Here is a 13441-nt window from a genome sequence, read left to right on the forward strand (position 1 = left end):
GTCACACATGTGTATCAATGGATCATCCTCTTGGCTGTTCTGAGGTATGTACTTCCACCCTAGGCCAAAAGAGGGCACTTGTGCTAACCTTATTCTCTGTTTTTCCCTCCACAGTGCCAAGAAGACACCCAGTGAAGGCAACTGATTCCATCCCTTCCGGTCCATCTCCTACATATCTCACAGTTCCTGGAGGGAGACATCACTCATTAGGAGAACACACTGCAGGACAGAGCTCTTTCCCAAAGTGTTTATCACAGGCTTACCAGCCAAGAAAAGATTCCTTAAACGACAACCCTGAATTTTCTGTGTTTAGTGCTATTGAGCACACGTTAAATATCTTAATTAAAAGGGAACAAACAGGTTAGCAACCCAATATTTTCTCTTTTTTCACCTGCAGTTCCTTCTAACAACCACAGTAGTGAAGCAGAAGAGAAAAACTGCCAAGGAAAAATTTGTAGAAGATACAAACTTAATCCAGAAAGCTTTTATGTAATACATAGCTACATTGTAATAGTAAATGTCCAGGAAACACTTTCATGTTTCTGAAAGTATACTCAGTCTTATTAAATATCCATCTAGTTTATAAACCTTCTGTTTTGCATTCAGGAGTTGTGGAAGTTGGAGTCTCTTTCTGACAGCACTGGGTGAAATGTAGGAACAAATCTTTTGCAAGATGCTATTCCATCCCAATCTACAATCACACTCAGTAGTCACAGGCCAATGCAGAATTACCAATAACTTAAATATACTGAACATATCTTCTTGATGTGTGGATAACCCATTGTACCCAGGAAAAACTTGTAAATCCATAATAAATATGCAAGCAGTGACAGAGTTGGCACTTGACTACAAGTCATATATAGTATGTTGCTGTACTCTTTGCCACTGTCCTTTCCATCTATTAATTCATTATTTAATTAGCTTAGTTCCAATTCAGTGTTCAATGGAACTTGCCTCAGATATATTAGACACAAGGCAATTAACTAGTTCTACACATGACACCCATCCATTAAGAGGGAAGTCATTTGCCTACCCACAACAATAAACTAGACTATCTGATGAACCTCTATCTTAGATCAACACTACTAGACACCTCTCAAGGATAAAGTGCCATAAACAGCTGAAAAATATCAATATCAAAGCACAAGAGACAGGGGTAAAATAGGTCAGAAAACAGAGTATCAAAATAAACAGAACATGAAAAAACAAAACAACAAAACCTGCTGCTCCACCAGTTTCTGTCCTCTCCCCCACCATACTGAGGATTCTCACTTCATTCAACTGACCTCCCTAGTCTAGACTCATTTTTTAACCAACAGGGAGTGCAGTTGCCCTCTACAGCTGCAGAGATGACAGATTATATAATCCTCTGGTGTTGATTGGTGTTACTGTATACCATTGTCCCAAATAGTTCATAAAAGGCTAGTCTGTCTGCTCCTAATTTAGGCCAGTAGAGTCTCTCCATGCTCTATCTGTTTCCTGTCGAACTGGCTCATCTCTAACCAGTGCTAATCATGGTTGCACCGTTGTTCCTGACAATCACTTCTGTCTCCTCTTATACTTAGTTTGTAATTTATTTGAAGAAATCCCACCCAGACTTGGAGAGAATATCCAAACTGCATTCAAGCAGTGAACAGGCAACCAATCAAACTCACATCTTGGGAGATGTGAAACAGCAGCGCAGTCACCACCCCCAATTCTTCAGGCTAAGCATCAGGTCCTCACAATCATTTTAGACTAAGTGAGCAATGAAAGTGAATGATGTGTGTGGATATATAATGTAGAATCATACACACACAGGGTATAGGATTAAATGTTTTCAAAAAAATGAATGACATGAGAAGTTTTAAAAGTCATTTTTGAACTGACATCTCATTCCGAACAAGTGCCTGACTTTTGCCCAAAGCCTGCAAGATGATCTCAATGTGACTTTTATTGCTTTAATTAAGAAATAAAATTGCTGGATTCATTAGGACACTGACATAGGTACTTTTTCCAAAGTAATTTTTTGGGCTATTATTTAAAAAATTAATTTTATGAAAAACCTTTTCACTGAGGATGTACAGTATACTTATGGCTGGCTCTACCATATAATCAAACAAGGCAGTCGGCTATGCTGGCATTTTATTAACTACATTAGAAGTAGCCATTGGCATTGGGAAACGGTGGCTTTGGGTTTTCTTACCCTGATTTCCATAACACTGCTTCTGCCCACGTTGATCCAAGATTTGTGTGCTACTTGCACTAGACCCCAAATAGGACACAAAACTCCCATCCATGTACCTCCATGTACAGCTCACATGAATCTCCCCCACTCCCATCACTGTATGATTTGCCATAAGTATAGTAATAGACTTCCAAACACCGTGGCTTGGGTGGAGCATTTTCACTTTGCCTACAGCATCAAAAACGTTAGAGCTAACCCTGTGTATACTGATCTTGTAACACAGTGGAACCATATAAAAAAGAGCAGGGCAGGCTCTTTTTTTCTTAGAAGACTGCCTTCATTTAACATGGGTAGTGGCATTATCACATATTCTACAATTGTGTGATGACCAGTGTGATTTTTTTACACTGTAGTGTACTGGGTTGGTAACATCACTTCACGAGAAGCCCTCCAAATCAACAATCTTATTAAAAGGGCATGCTCTGATATGAGATGCACTCTTGACCACCTTAAGGTAGTAGCGAAGGAGAGAATGAAAAGAGAACTGACATTCATTATAACCAATGCTGCACATCCACTTTCTGACACACTGACACAGAGTACTTTCATTCAACAAATCATTCAGCAGTAGTGTGTCAGGAAATGCTACTGGGGTTCCTTTATATCGTGACTGCCAAGTCAAGAGGTTTTCATTCTTTTTAGTCATTCAGGTGTATATATACTGTACATTGATTTTAAAGAGTTTCTGTAAAATAATACACCATCTATCTATCTATCTATCTATCTATCTATCTATCTATCTATCTATCTATCTATCTATCTATCTATCTATCTATCTATCTATCTATCTATCTATCTATCTATATGGTGCATCAATTTTCAAACTTGCTTATTCCTGTTTGATGTCATGGGGGTTATCCAAATAACATGGGGTGCAACGTAGAAATTAAACATGTCACAGACACTAAACTAAACATCCTAAAAGTTATTCTGCATTTTTTTGTTTGTTATTGAAAATTCAGAATATTTGTGAAATGTTGAATCTGTAAGTCCCTATATTACCAATATACTGTAAATGTGTTTATCGCTATAAATTTATAAATGGAAAGCTGGCCATATAAAAATGAGTTGTATTTCAAAGTTTTATAGTATTGTCACCTCACAGTGCTTGCACATGAGTTTAGAATGCCTTCTGCATTTATTTGCCATGCTCTTCTCATGCTTTTGTGGGTTTATGACTCCAGCATCCTCCTTCAAGTGACGTAGTCAGGTTAGATATTGACTGTAAATTTGCCTGGTGTCGGGGTATAATTGAATATACTACACACAGAGGACTGATTCCATGTTCAGGGTTAATTGCCACTGAATTACCACATTTCTAACTAAATACATTTACTGTATTTCAGAATAAGTTGTAGAAGAAAAAAAAACAAAAAAAATGTGGATAAATGAATAAAATATTCTACAGCAGCGGTATTCTACGTTTGGTAAGACAAGAATTATGTTTCTGTAAACATTATTTTAGTTCATTTTGTTACACTAGATTATTTCATCACGTCTGCCGCTAAGGTTTTTTTTTTTGCAGATTCTTAATCATGTAACATATGTAAAGATTTCCTAAAGTTAAAACAGCTATACAGCCATTTACTCCACCTACTTAAAACAATTTTTACAGCTGCAAGGACTGAGAGTGTATTCTGGCAGCAGTGGATGCAAAGCTGGAACCAGCCCTGGGAAGGTTGCCAGTTTATTATGGGGCACAATCATAATAACACCCATCTTTGCTCACACCAGGTGAAATTAAATTTAAAAGTAGCATTTGGTCCAAAAGAGACAATACCTCTGTCTGATGACTGTACATGTGAGATTACACTCTTCCTGAGAATAAATGGCTTGGGAACATCAATCCTTTTACTTGTTCTAATTTCTTTTTCATTTACTTCCAAGATTATGTCAAGAGGGAAAAAACTGATGATCATCTTGAGGTCTATTTCACAAGGTGATCTGCCATTTATTAGTGTAGCAATGAAATGGGCAATGCATAAATTTTTAATACTTTATATTGTCACACACATGCACTTGAGGGGACAACGTCAGGGCTCATCCTATGCTAATTTTACTCTGAAGCACAGTGTGATGCTGTATCTAACTGTCTCTTCATTTCCTCCCTCTGCAGATCGGAAGATTGACGGCCGACAGACCTTTGACATCATTTCCAGGTCCTCCTGGACCCACCCCTTCTGCTTGCTCACCCTCAATAACCGTTTCTATTGCCATCTGGAGGCAGTCAATAGAAGACCCCATGTTTTAAAAGACTTTCCACTTGAATTGTGTGTTACGTTTTTGTTGTTTTTCTATCAATTGTGGAGCCCCCAACTGTTTATGATCTCATTTGTTGTTTATTCTTACAATATCTACAGCATATTTAAATATACATATTCTCAAAACCACTTAACCCAATTCAAAGATGTGGAGGGCCAATGCTGGTCACAGTGCAGAAAACAGATGCAGACAGAGGCAGAACATGTAAACTTCATGAGTATAAACAATGACTGGGCAAGGGATTCAAACCCAGGATAGTAAATTAATGGCTCAGGAGTGCTAACAACTCTGCCACCATTTATATATAAGATGTATGTACTATATATGTGTGCATTTACATACACACATTCTCCTGTTCAGATTATTTAAGTTGCAAGCAATAAACAGCTACATTTCTATAAAGAGATTCTAATACTCATTTTTTTTTAAATTGTGAACAGAAAAGTCAGTAACAGTGTGAAAATACTGATAGTCAGTCCAACAAACTTTAATTTGTCTAAAAATTATTTGCACATTATGTGTCCAGATTAACTTCTACTTCCTCAGATCTTATACCTAAAATGAAAGATAAGAAGCCACAATAATTGTAACAGTTATGCAGAGCAATTCTATTTAAAGAAATTAACAAAAACAGATTTATGTAATTTCCATAGAAACTATATCTGGAACCCCCCAAAACATCATTAGGAAATACAATTATGCAAAGTCAGAGTTGTGATTTAAACCAAGTGCATATCTCTGTTTAGTTGGAAATGAGTTAAAAGAGAGGCATCTGTGATTGGAGAAGTAACTCGTAAGAGCAATTATTCATTGTTTACAAAGGCATTGTAAGAATGGCAGCATTCATTGTGACAACCAATCCAAGCCAAGTAGGTGGTAACATCTGGTGTCCTGTCAGTACTGAGTGTAAATCTTTTTAATAAGAATGTTACATGTGCACAAGTGACAGTGAGAATATTGAGTAAGAATGTAACACAAAGCTGATAATTCATAAAAATCAAAGCATTGTTACAGGCCATTAGAGGAAGAAACAAGTCACTGAACAATAAGGAATATGCCCTCCTTTAGATGATATGCAGTGCTCCCAACAAGATTATTTAAAACTACGTTAATTGTAAATGAAGGACAATCTATTTCCACAGTCCACTTTTCCTATTATTGTGTTGCAGGAAGCCAGGGGCTATCTTGGCAGCATTAGGCACAAAGACTGCAAGAGAATCCTGTCTATCACTGAGCACACTTACATACATTGATGTTGGGCCAAATTAAAATGACCTATCACTGTTACCTGCACAATTTTGAATTTGTCAGTGAAAAACAAGGATGTCCTGTAAACATTTTACATCCGCATATAGAACACACAGTGACTGGGGTGGTATGTGAGTGAGGTTCATGCAGTGGTGATGCAGCAGTGTTTACCACTGAAGCATCATGCCATACATGTTTTATATTTTATTGTATGAAAATGTTTTTCATAAAGGAATTACATGTTCTTCAAAGAAATTTAAAAGGAAACAATGCTTAAAAGATAATGAAAAGGTAGATAGCACAGCATAATTAAAATATATAATAATAACAGTAGTAATAAATTCATATTGTATTCAATGTTTTTTAAATCAACTCCCATCTCCGGCAGAACTTTCACTACGTCCCGAGGGAGGTGGGGAACATTGAGTCTGAATGGGCCATGTTCTGTGCCTCTGTTGTTGAGGCGGCTGACCGGAGCTGTGGCTGTAAGGTGGTCGGTGCCTGTCGTGGCGGCAATCCCTGAACCTGTTGGTAGATACCGGTGGTGAGGGATGGCATCAAGCTAAAGAAGGAGTCCTACAGGACCTTTTTGTCCTGTGGGACTCCGGAGGCAGCTAATAAGTACCAGCAGGCCAAGCGGAATGCAGCTTTGGTGGTTGCTGAAGCAAAAACTCGGGCGTGGGAGGAGTTTGGGGAGGCCATGAAGAATGATTTCCTACGGCTTCAAGGAGATTTTGGTCCACCATCTGGCATCTCAGGCAGGGGAAGCGGTGCAGTGTCAACACTATGTATGGTGGGGATGGTGTGCTGCTGACCTCGACTTGGGACATTGTGGGTCGGTTGGGGGGGGTATGTTGAAGACCTCCTCAGTCCCACTAACATGCCTTACAATGAGGAAGCAGAGCTTGGGGACTCAGAGGTGGGTTCTCCCATCTTTGAGACTGAGGTCACCGAGGTGGTCAAAAAACTCCTTGGTGGCAGGGCCCCGGGGGTGGATGAGAAACTCCCGGAGTTCCTCAAGGTTCTGGATGTTGTAGGACTGTCTTGGTTGACATGCCTCTGCAACATGGCATGAACATTGGGGACAGTGCCTCTGGACTGGCAGACTGGGGTGGTGGTCGTCCTCTTTAAGAAGGGGGACCAGAGGGTGTGTTCCAACTACAGAGGGATCACACTCCTCAGATCCCCCCTGGAAAAGTCTATTCGGGGGTTCTGGAGAGGAGGGTCTGTCAGATAATTGAATCTCGGAGGAATAGTGTGGTTTTTGTCCTAGTCACGGAACAGTGCACCAGCTCTACACCCTTGGCAGGGTCCTGGAGGGTGCATGGGAGTATGCCCAACCTGTCTACATGTGTTTTGTGGACTTGGAAAAGGTGTTTGACCGTGTCCCTTGGGGAATCCTGTAGGGGTGCTCTGGGAGTATGAGGTACCGGACCCCCTGATAAGGGCTATTTGGTCCCTGTACAACTGGTGTCAGAGCTTGGTCCGCATTGCCGGCAGTAAGTCGAACCCGTTTCCGGTGAGAGTTAGACTCCGCCAGGGCTGCCCTTTGTTTCCAATTCTGTTCATAACTTTTATGGACAGAATTGCTAGGTGCAGCCAGGGCGCTGAGGGGGTCCGGTTTGGTGGGCTTAGGATTGGGTCACTGCTTTTTGCAGATGATGTTGTCCTATTTGCTTCTTCAGGCCGTGATCTTCAGCTCTCACTGGATCGGTTCGCAGAAGAGTGTGAAGCAGCTGGGATGAAAATCAGCACCTCCAATCCGAGACCATGGTCCTCAGTCGGAAAAGGGTGGAGTGCCCTCTCAGGGTTGGGAGCAAGATCCTGTCCCAAGTGGAGGAGTTCAAGTATCTCGGGGTCTTGTTCATGAGTGAGGGAAGAATGATCGGATCCAATCCTGGGCAGGGTGCCAACCCACCACAGGACACACACACCAAGCACACACTAGGGCCAATTTAGAATCGCCAATCCACCTAACCTGCATGTCTTTGGACTGTGGGAGGAAACCGGAGCACCTGGAGGAAACCCACGCAGACATGGGGAGAACATGCAAACTCCACGCAGGGAGAACCCGGGAAGCAAACCCAGGCCTCCTTACTGCAAGGCAGCAGTGCTACCACTGCGCCACCGTGATTGGTATTATTAAGTACACAATACTTCAAAAATGAATCACTTCTGGAAAAATTTTTAATGAATGGCTGGGGAGCCCACTCAAACAACAATAACCTTTTGAATTGAAAACACTTAGATATCCAGTTATAGCATAAATCAGAGTGACATACAAATTACTGATTATATTGGCTGTACACTATGTTAATTCTGACAAGCTCTATTTTCTGTGAATCTGGTTTGAAAAAGAAGAAATCGAAAAGAGAATAAATGCTATTTCTTTTTAACAAAGAGAAACTAACTCCTCACGTGTATTGCTGTAAATTCCTCACTTTATTCTGTGTTTCTGTGCTCTGATGATATGGTAAGTTACTAGTCAAGTTTAATTCCATCTCACTTATATTTTGTTTCATTGAATTACTAAACATCAACCTCATTGGAAATAACCCATTAGCATTACATTTAAAAATATATTTTCTAAGAAAGTTTGAGGTGTTTATTAATTATGGATAATAAAAACTGACACTTTGCCACCCATTTAGCTGCACATCTGGTGATTAGTTTTTCTTCATACTGAACTATTACTTGTATTTTTGGCAACCGTATCTCTTTCAGACAATGAAGGTTTCATAAAGGGTGATGAAGCTAAGAATTCAGTGGTTACTTTACGTGGTAAAAAACATTGGAAAGACAGATAATTATGTAATCTTATAATTATTCAGTTATGAATAAACGATACAAACTGCCAACATGTGCATTTTATTAAATTACGATTTGCAAAGTGAAGATTCAAGAATCAGTGGCACTGTTGTATTCATTGCACATATTCTAATTAAAATATAGTGGTCTCATTGTACAACTCCATGCTAAAACCAGATCTAATGATACACACACATTATTAATATTACACTTCTGTGTGCTATACAACTTTTTGTACTTGTTTTTGAGCTTTCCAATTTCTTGGAAGCAACCTTTGCTTTTTACACTGGCCACAAAAAAGCCAGTCTGAATATTAAGTTTTTTAAATTAAACAAGTGCAAACAAGTTGCAAATTATTTTAACCTAAGCCCAAGGTTTTTAAACTTATATAAAGTCAAAACTGTTGAATGATATGTTTCAGTTTTAAAAATTAATACTTTTAGAAAAATATAACTTTATAAGTTAAAACAAGCCATAAGAGTTTAGGAGAAAGAATACTGATAAGAATAAAACTGATGCTTTTAAATGATAGCATTTTTTCATGATTGATGTGTGGTATTGTCAAACATCAATTGATAAAACATTAATTAAAAAGCACAATAATGGAATGGAAAACACTGATCCTACAATACACAGAAAACAAATTTATCCCCAATTAGTGGCAGAAGGATAACTTGATAAGTTAGAGGTTTGGTGTATATAGAACTCCAAAATATACAATATAACACAATGCCACTTACTATTATATAGCGCTCTTCACTGAGTGCAGGTGAAGATTGCTGTTAACAATTCTCTGTTAAAATACAAATACTGATTGCTAAATAGAGAACTGATACACATATTAATGCAGATTTGTTAAAATACACAAAGAACAAGGTAGTACTGGTTAAATAAATATATAAACCAACAATATCTGTTCATTAAGTATTTGATATTGATTGAGTTTGATTATTGATAATAGGCCCATTTTGTGGGAGGCTATTTTAAATCTGAACAATATGATCAATATGATAGGCAGTGTTTTAACAAAGTAAACAGTAACAATAGGGTTATACATAACACAAGACAGAGAGAGCTGTTAGGAAGCAAAATAAACACTACTATCACATAGGCATAAACTGTGCATTATACATTTAAAAGGAATTCAAGATAGATGAAGGAAAACAGAAAAAGAACAGAGGCCAAAGCACCATGTCTGACCAGCATATGTCATAACTGAATCAGATCTGAGTAGTCCTTTAGTAGACAATGCAAAAAAGAGTTTCAGACAGGGCCAGACAAGAAGTATTTAATCAAAGGTTAAGTGGGTGCCAATGGGCGTTTTAACACAAGTCAACAGGTGGACACTGAAAGCATAAGGGCACATTTGTAGGACTTGAAAAAGCCTGTAATATAGGTGCTGTACAATGAATGATTAAATTTCATTTAATTTAAAGCATGCTATAGACTATTTCAGATATACAGTACTTCTTGAATTAAAATACAAATTGACATGTTCAAAAACTACACAAAAGCCAAATGTAATGCTGAATAAAATAACAACATAAAATCGATTACAAACTGACATGATAAAAAAATCCACAAAAGCCAAATGTAATGCTGAACACAATAACAACATACAGTATGCTCATAGGAGCATATGTAAATACCTGAGGTAGTCTGAGGGAATGAGAGGCTTGATAAAAATACATTTGTGTCCCTGTTAAATTAAAGGAAAAACACTCAATGGCGTTAAAACAGAGCAAAGCAGTAGCCACCAAATAGCGTGGGCTAACTAAATATGGATGTTTCCTTCTAGGTTATAGAGGAGCTCCTTCTCTCTGGTCACTTAATCATGAAGTGATGCCTCCTTCTGGGTGTTCATGCTTTTATGGCCCAGGGACCTGAAGGGTCAAAGGCAGTTGCCCTCACTGGGCAGTTTCTCTGTAATGTGGAGGAAAAGGAAGATAAACCAGTTAGCAGCAGCACCCCTTCTCATTCCTGAGTGTAACTACATACTTGGGAGGAACCCAGAGGGTGACCCACTGACTCATCACTCTTGACTTCAAGCTGAAACAATTTCCACCATTGGATAATAATAAAAGAGAAAACAATTAAAACTATTTTGCAATGGTCAATCAAACAACCTGCTGAAACCACTTAATAGGAAGCTATAACAAAAAAATATTCAACAAAACTTTTGAATCATTATCCTTTACTAGCTAACCCGCGGCGTAACATATGCCGCATAATTATGTATTGATGGGTGAACACTTGCTGAACGACACAGTTGTCCAAATGGGGTGGGTTTGTGGATACCAGTGTGAGTGAATGAAAAGATAGACCTCTGGAGAGAACAACATACAATTGTCCGTGACTGAAAGCGGGATCGTCTGTGACAATGGAGGCCACGCTGGTGAAAGTTACTTCGTCGGTAGGGATAAGTTTCAGCACTTGTTCATTAAGGTGTAGCGAGTCTTCGTTGTTGACGCTTAATATAGCTTGCGTACTGAGTTGTTCCGGAGTCACAGTTGAGAAACACTTTTTTAATGTCTTTTAAGCACAGGGAAAAAAATTAAGATGTGAAACATCCGTAATGTAATAAGCCACCAAGAAAAGTAACATTGCAACAATGCACGCTATGATCACTGTAAACAGAAGTGAAAACAAAATCGAGGCCAGTGCATTCTTTAACTGCCTTGTAGCGCAATGGTAGTGCTGCTGTTTTGCAGTAAGGAGACTGTGGAAGATTTTGGGTTCGCTTCTCGGTTTCTCCCTGTGTGGATAGCGCTTTGAATACTGAAAACACCGGTATATCAATGTAATGAAGTATTATTATTCTTATGCATCCAGCGCTCTCTCTCTCGCGCACCTGTATGCGTGTGTGTGTCGCTCGCTCTCTCTCGCTCGCTCACTGCACGTGTTCCTGCAGGCATACCAGTAAGTGAATGAAAAGATGGAACTCTGGAGAGAGCAACATACAACTGTCCGTGACTGAAGACTGGTTTTGGCAGATACATTCACATCTTTTTGAAAGTTTGGCCCTGTGCCTTATTAACCCCTTAACCGCCCTCTGCCGGATATATCCGGCACCGTTGTTTTATTGCTAATGCCATACTGCCGGAATCCGGCACATTTGCCTGTGGTTATGTGAATGCCTGGCACGTAGTACAACTGACAGTTTGGCGTGGGTATTATTACTACGTTGTATTTCGACAACTCTGCGCTTGTATTGGCCGATCACGTGATGTAATTCGAAAGTGAAAGCTGTGAATATGGCGAAACGTAAACTGACTTCAAGTGAGGCTTTGCAGGTGATTTTGGACAGTTCTGATCATGATTGTAGCAGTTCTGAAGAAGATTTTAGCGACAATGATGAGCAGCAACGTGCTCTGCATGATACTGTGAATGAAGACACATCGGATGACGGCGATGAGTGAGTGTATCCCCAGCATCTCAACTGGACTGCTGCCCGAGGTGAACTACCTTTTCTGCATCCGTTTGAGGCAACGTGTGGCTTTATTGTTGATGTAAACAATTACACTGCTGAGCAGTTTTATGAGCTGTTTGTGTCACCTGATTTGATCAGACATTTTGTTCATCAGACAAATCTGTATGCAGCACAGTTTATTGAGAAAAATCCCAATTTACCTCCACATTCACGTGTTCGTGCTTGGTTTGACACTGATGAAAACGAAATGAAAAAATTCATTGGGATTTTGATGTTGATGGGAATAATCAGAAAACCAGATATTGAGATGTACTGGTCTACAGATCCTATGTATGCAACACCTATTTTTGCAGCTGTCATGACACGTAACCGATTCTCTTTGCTGCTGAAATTCTTTCATTTGAATGACAACAGAAATGAGCCAGATAAGAAAGATCCAAACCGCGACCGCTTGTTCAAGCTACGTCCTTTGATTGATCATTTATTTGAAGCATTTCAGTTGCCCTACATGCCAGGACCGTCAGTTGCAGTTGATAAAAGTTTATTGTTGTGGAAGGGCCGCTTACAGTTTCGACAGTATCTACCATTGAAAAGGGCACGGTTTGGTATCAAGATGTTTTGCTTAGCTGAGAATTCAGGTTACATTTATAGATTTCGTGTATAAACTGGCAAAGAGGATCCTATGAGTAGTATTTCAGCAGTGTTGCCAGATGAATGTAAGGACTTTGGACTTTCAGAAAAACGCTGTCGTGTCTGTTCAAAGAAGGGTCAGCGTAGAGACGTCAAGACCTTCTGCTCAAAGTGTCCCAGCAATCCAGGACTTTGTGCAGTTCCCTGCTTTGGCCTGTGGCACAGCAAACTCAAATACTGGGAATGAAACTATGATTGACTGAACTACTTTTGACTTTTGAATTACTTTTGACTGTTCCGTTTTGTAGTAGACAATAAATCCAGAAGCCTAAGAAAAGGTACATTTTGTGTTTTATTATGTGTTTGCCCATTTCTAGAACTTGCACAACATTTAGTGGTCAATACTGCTTGAATAAATGTAAAAAATGTAAAAAAAATGTAAAAAAGTAAAAAAAACGAAAATTGTTCAGATTTCGCCTGGCGTGGGGAATATTTAGGGAGTTGGCGGTTAAAGGGTTAATTGTCATTGTAAAGGCAAATCTAACAGGAAATTGTGTTTGCTCAGATGCACACGCAGGCTCTCTCTCAGCAGCACGTGAGCCCCCTCCCCCTCTGTCTCTCAGAAGCACGCAAGCCCTCCCTCTCTGTAACATTGCAGCAGTTGTATAAACACTTTTTTTTTAAATGAGTTTTAAGCACAGGGGGAAAAAAAACCCAGGCTCCCTGCTCAGCTGCATGCGTAGGCCCTCTCTCTCTCTCAGCAGCACGTGAGCCTCCCCAGCCCCCCCCCTCTCTCTCTCTCAGCAGCACGGGAGCCCCCTCCCCCTCTGTCTCTC

This window comes from Erpetoichthys calabaricus, chromosome 3, assembly GCF_900747795.2.
Source record: "Erpetoichthys calabaricus chromosome 3, fErpCal1.3, whole genome shotgun sequence".
Taxonomy (NCBI): domain Eukaryota; kingdom Metazoa; phylum Chordata; class Cladistia; order Polypteriformes; family Polypteridae; genus Erpetoichthys; species Erpetoichthys calabaricus.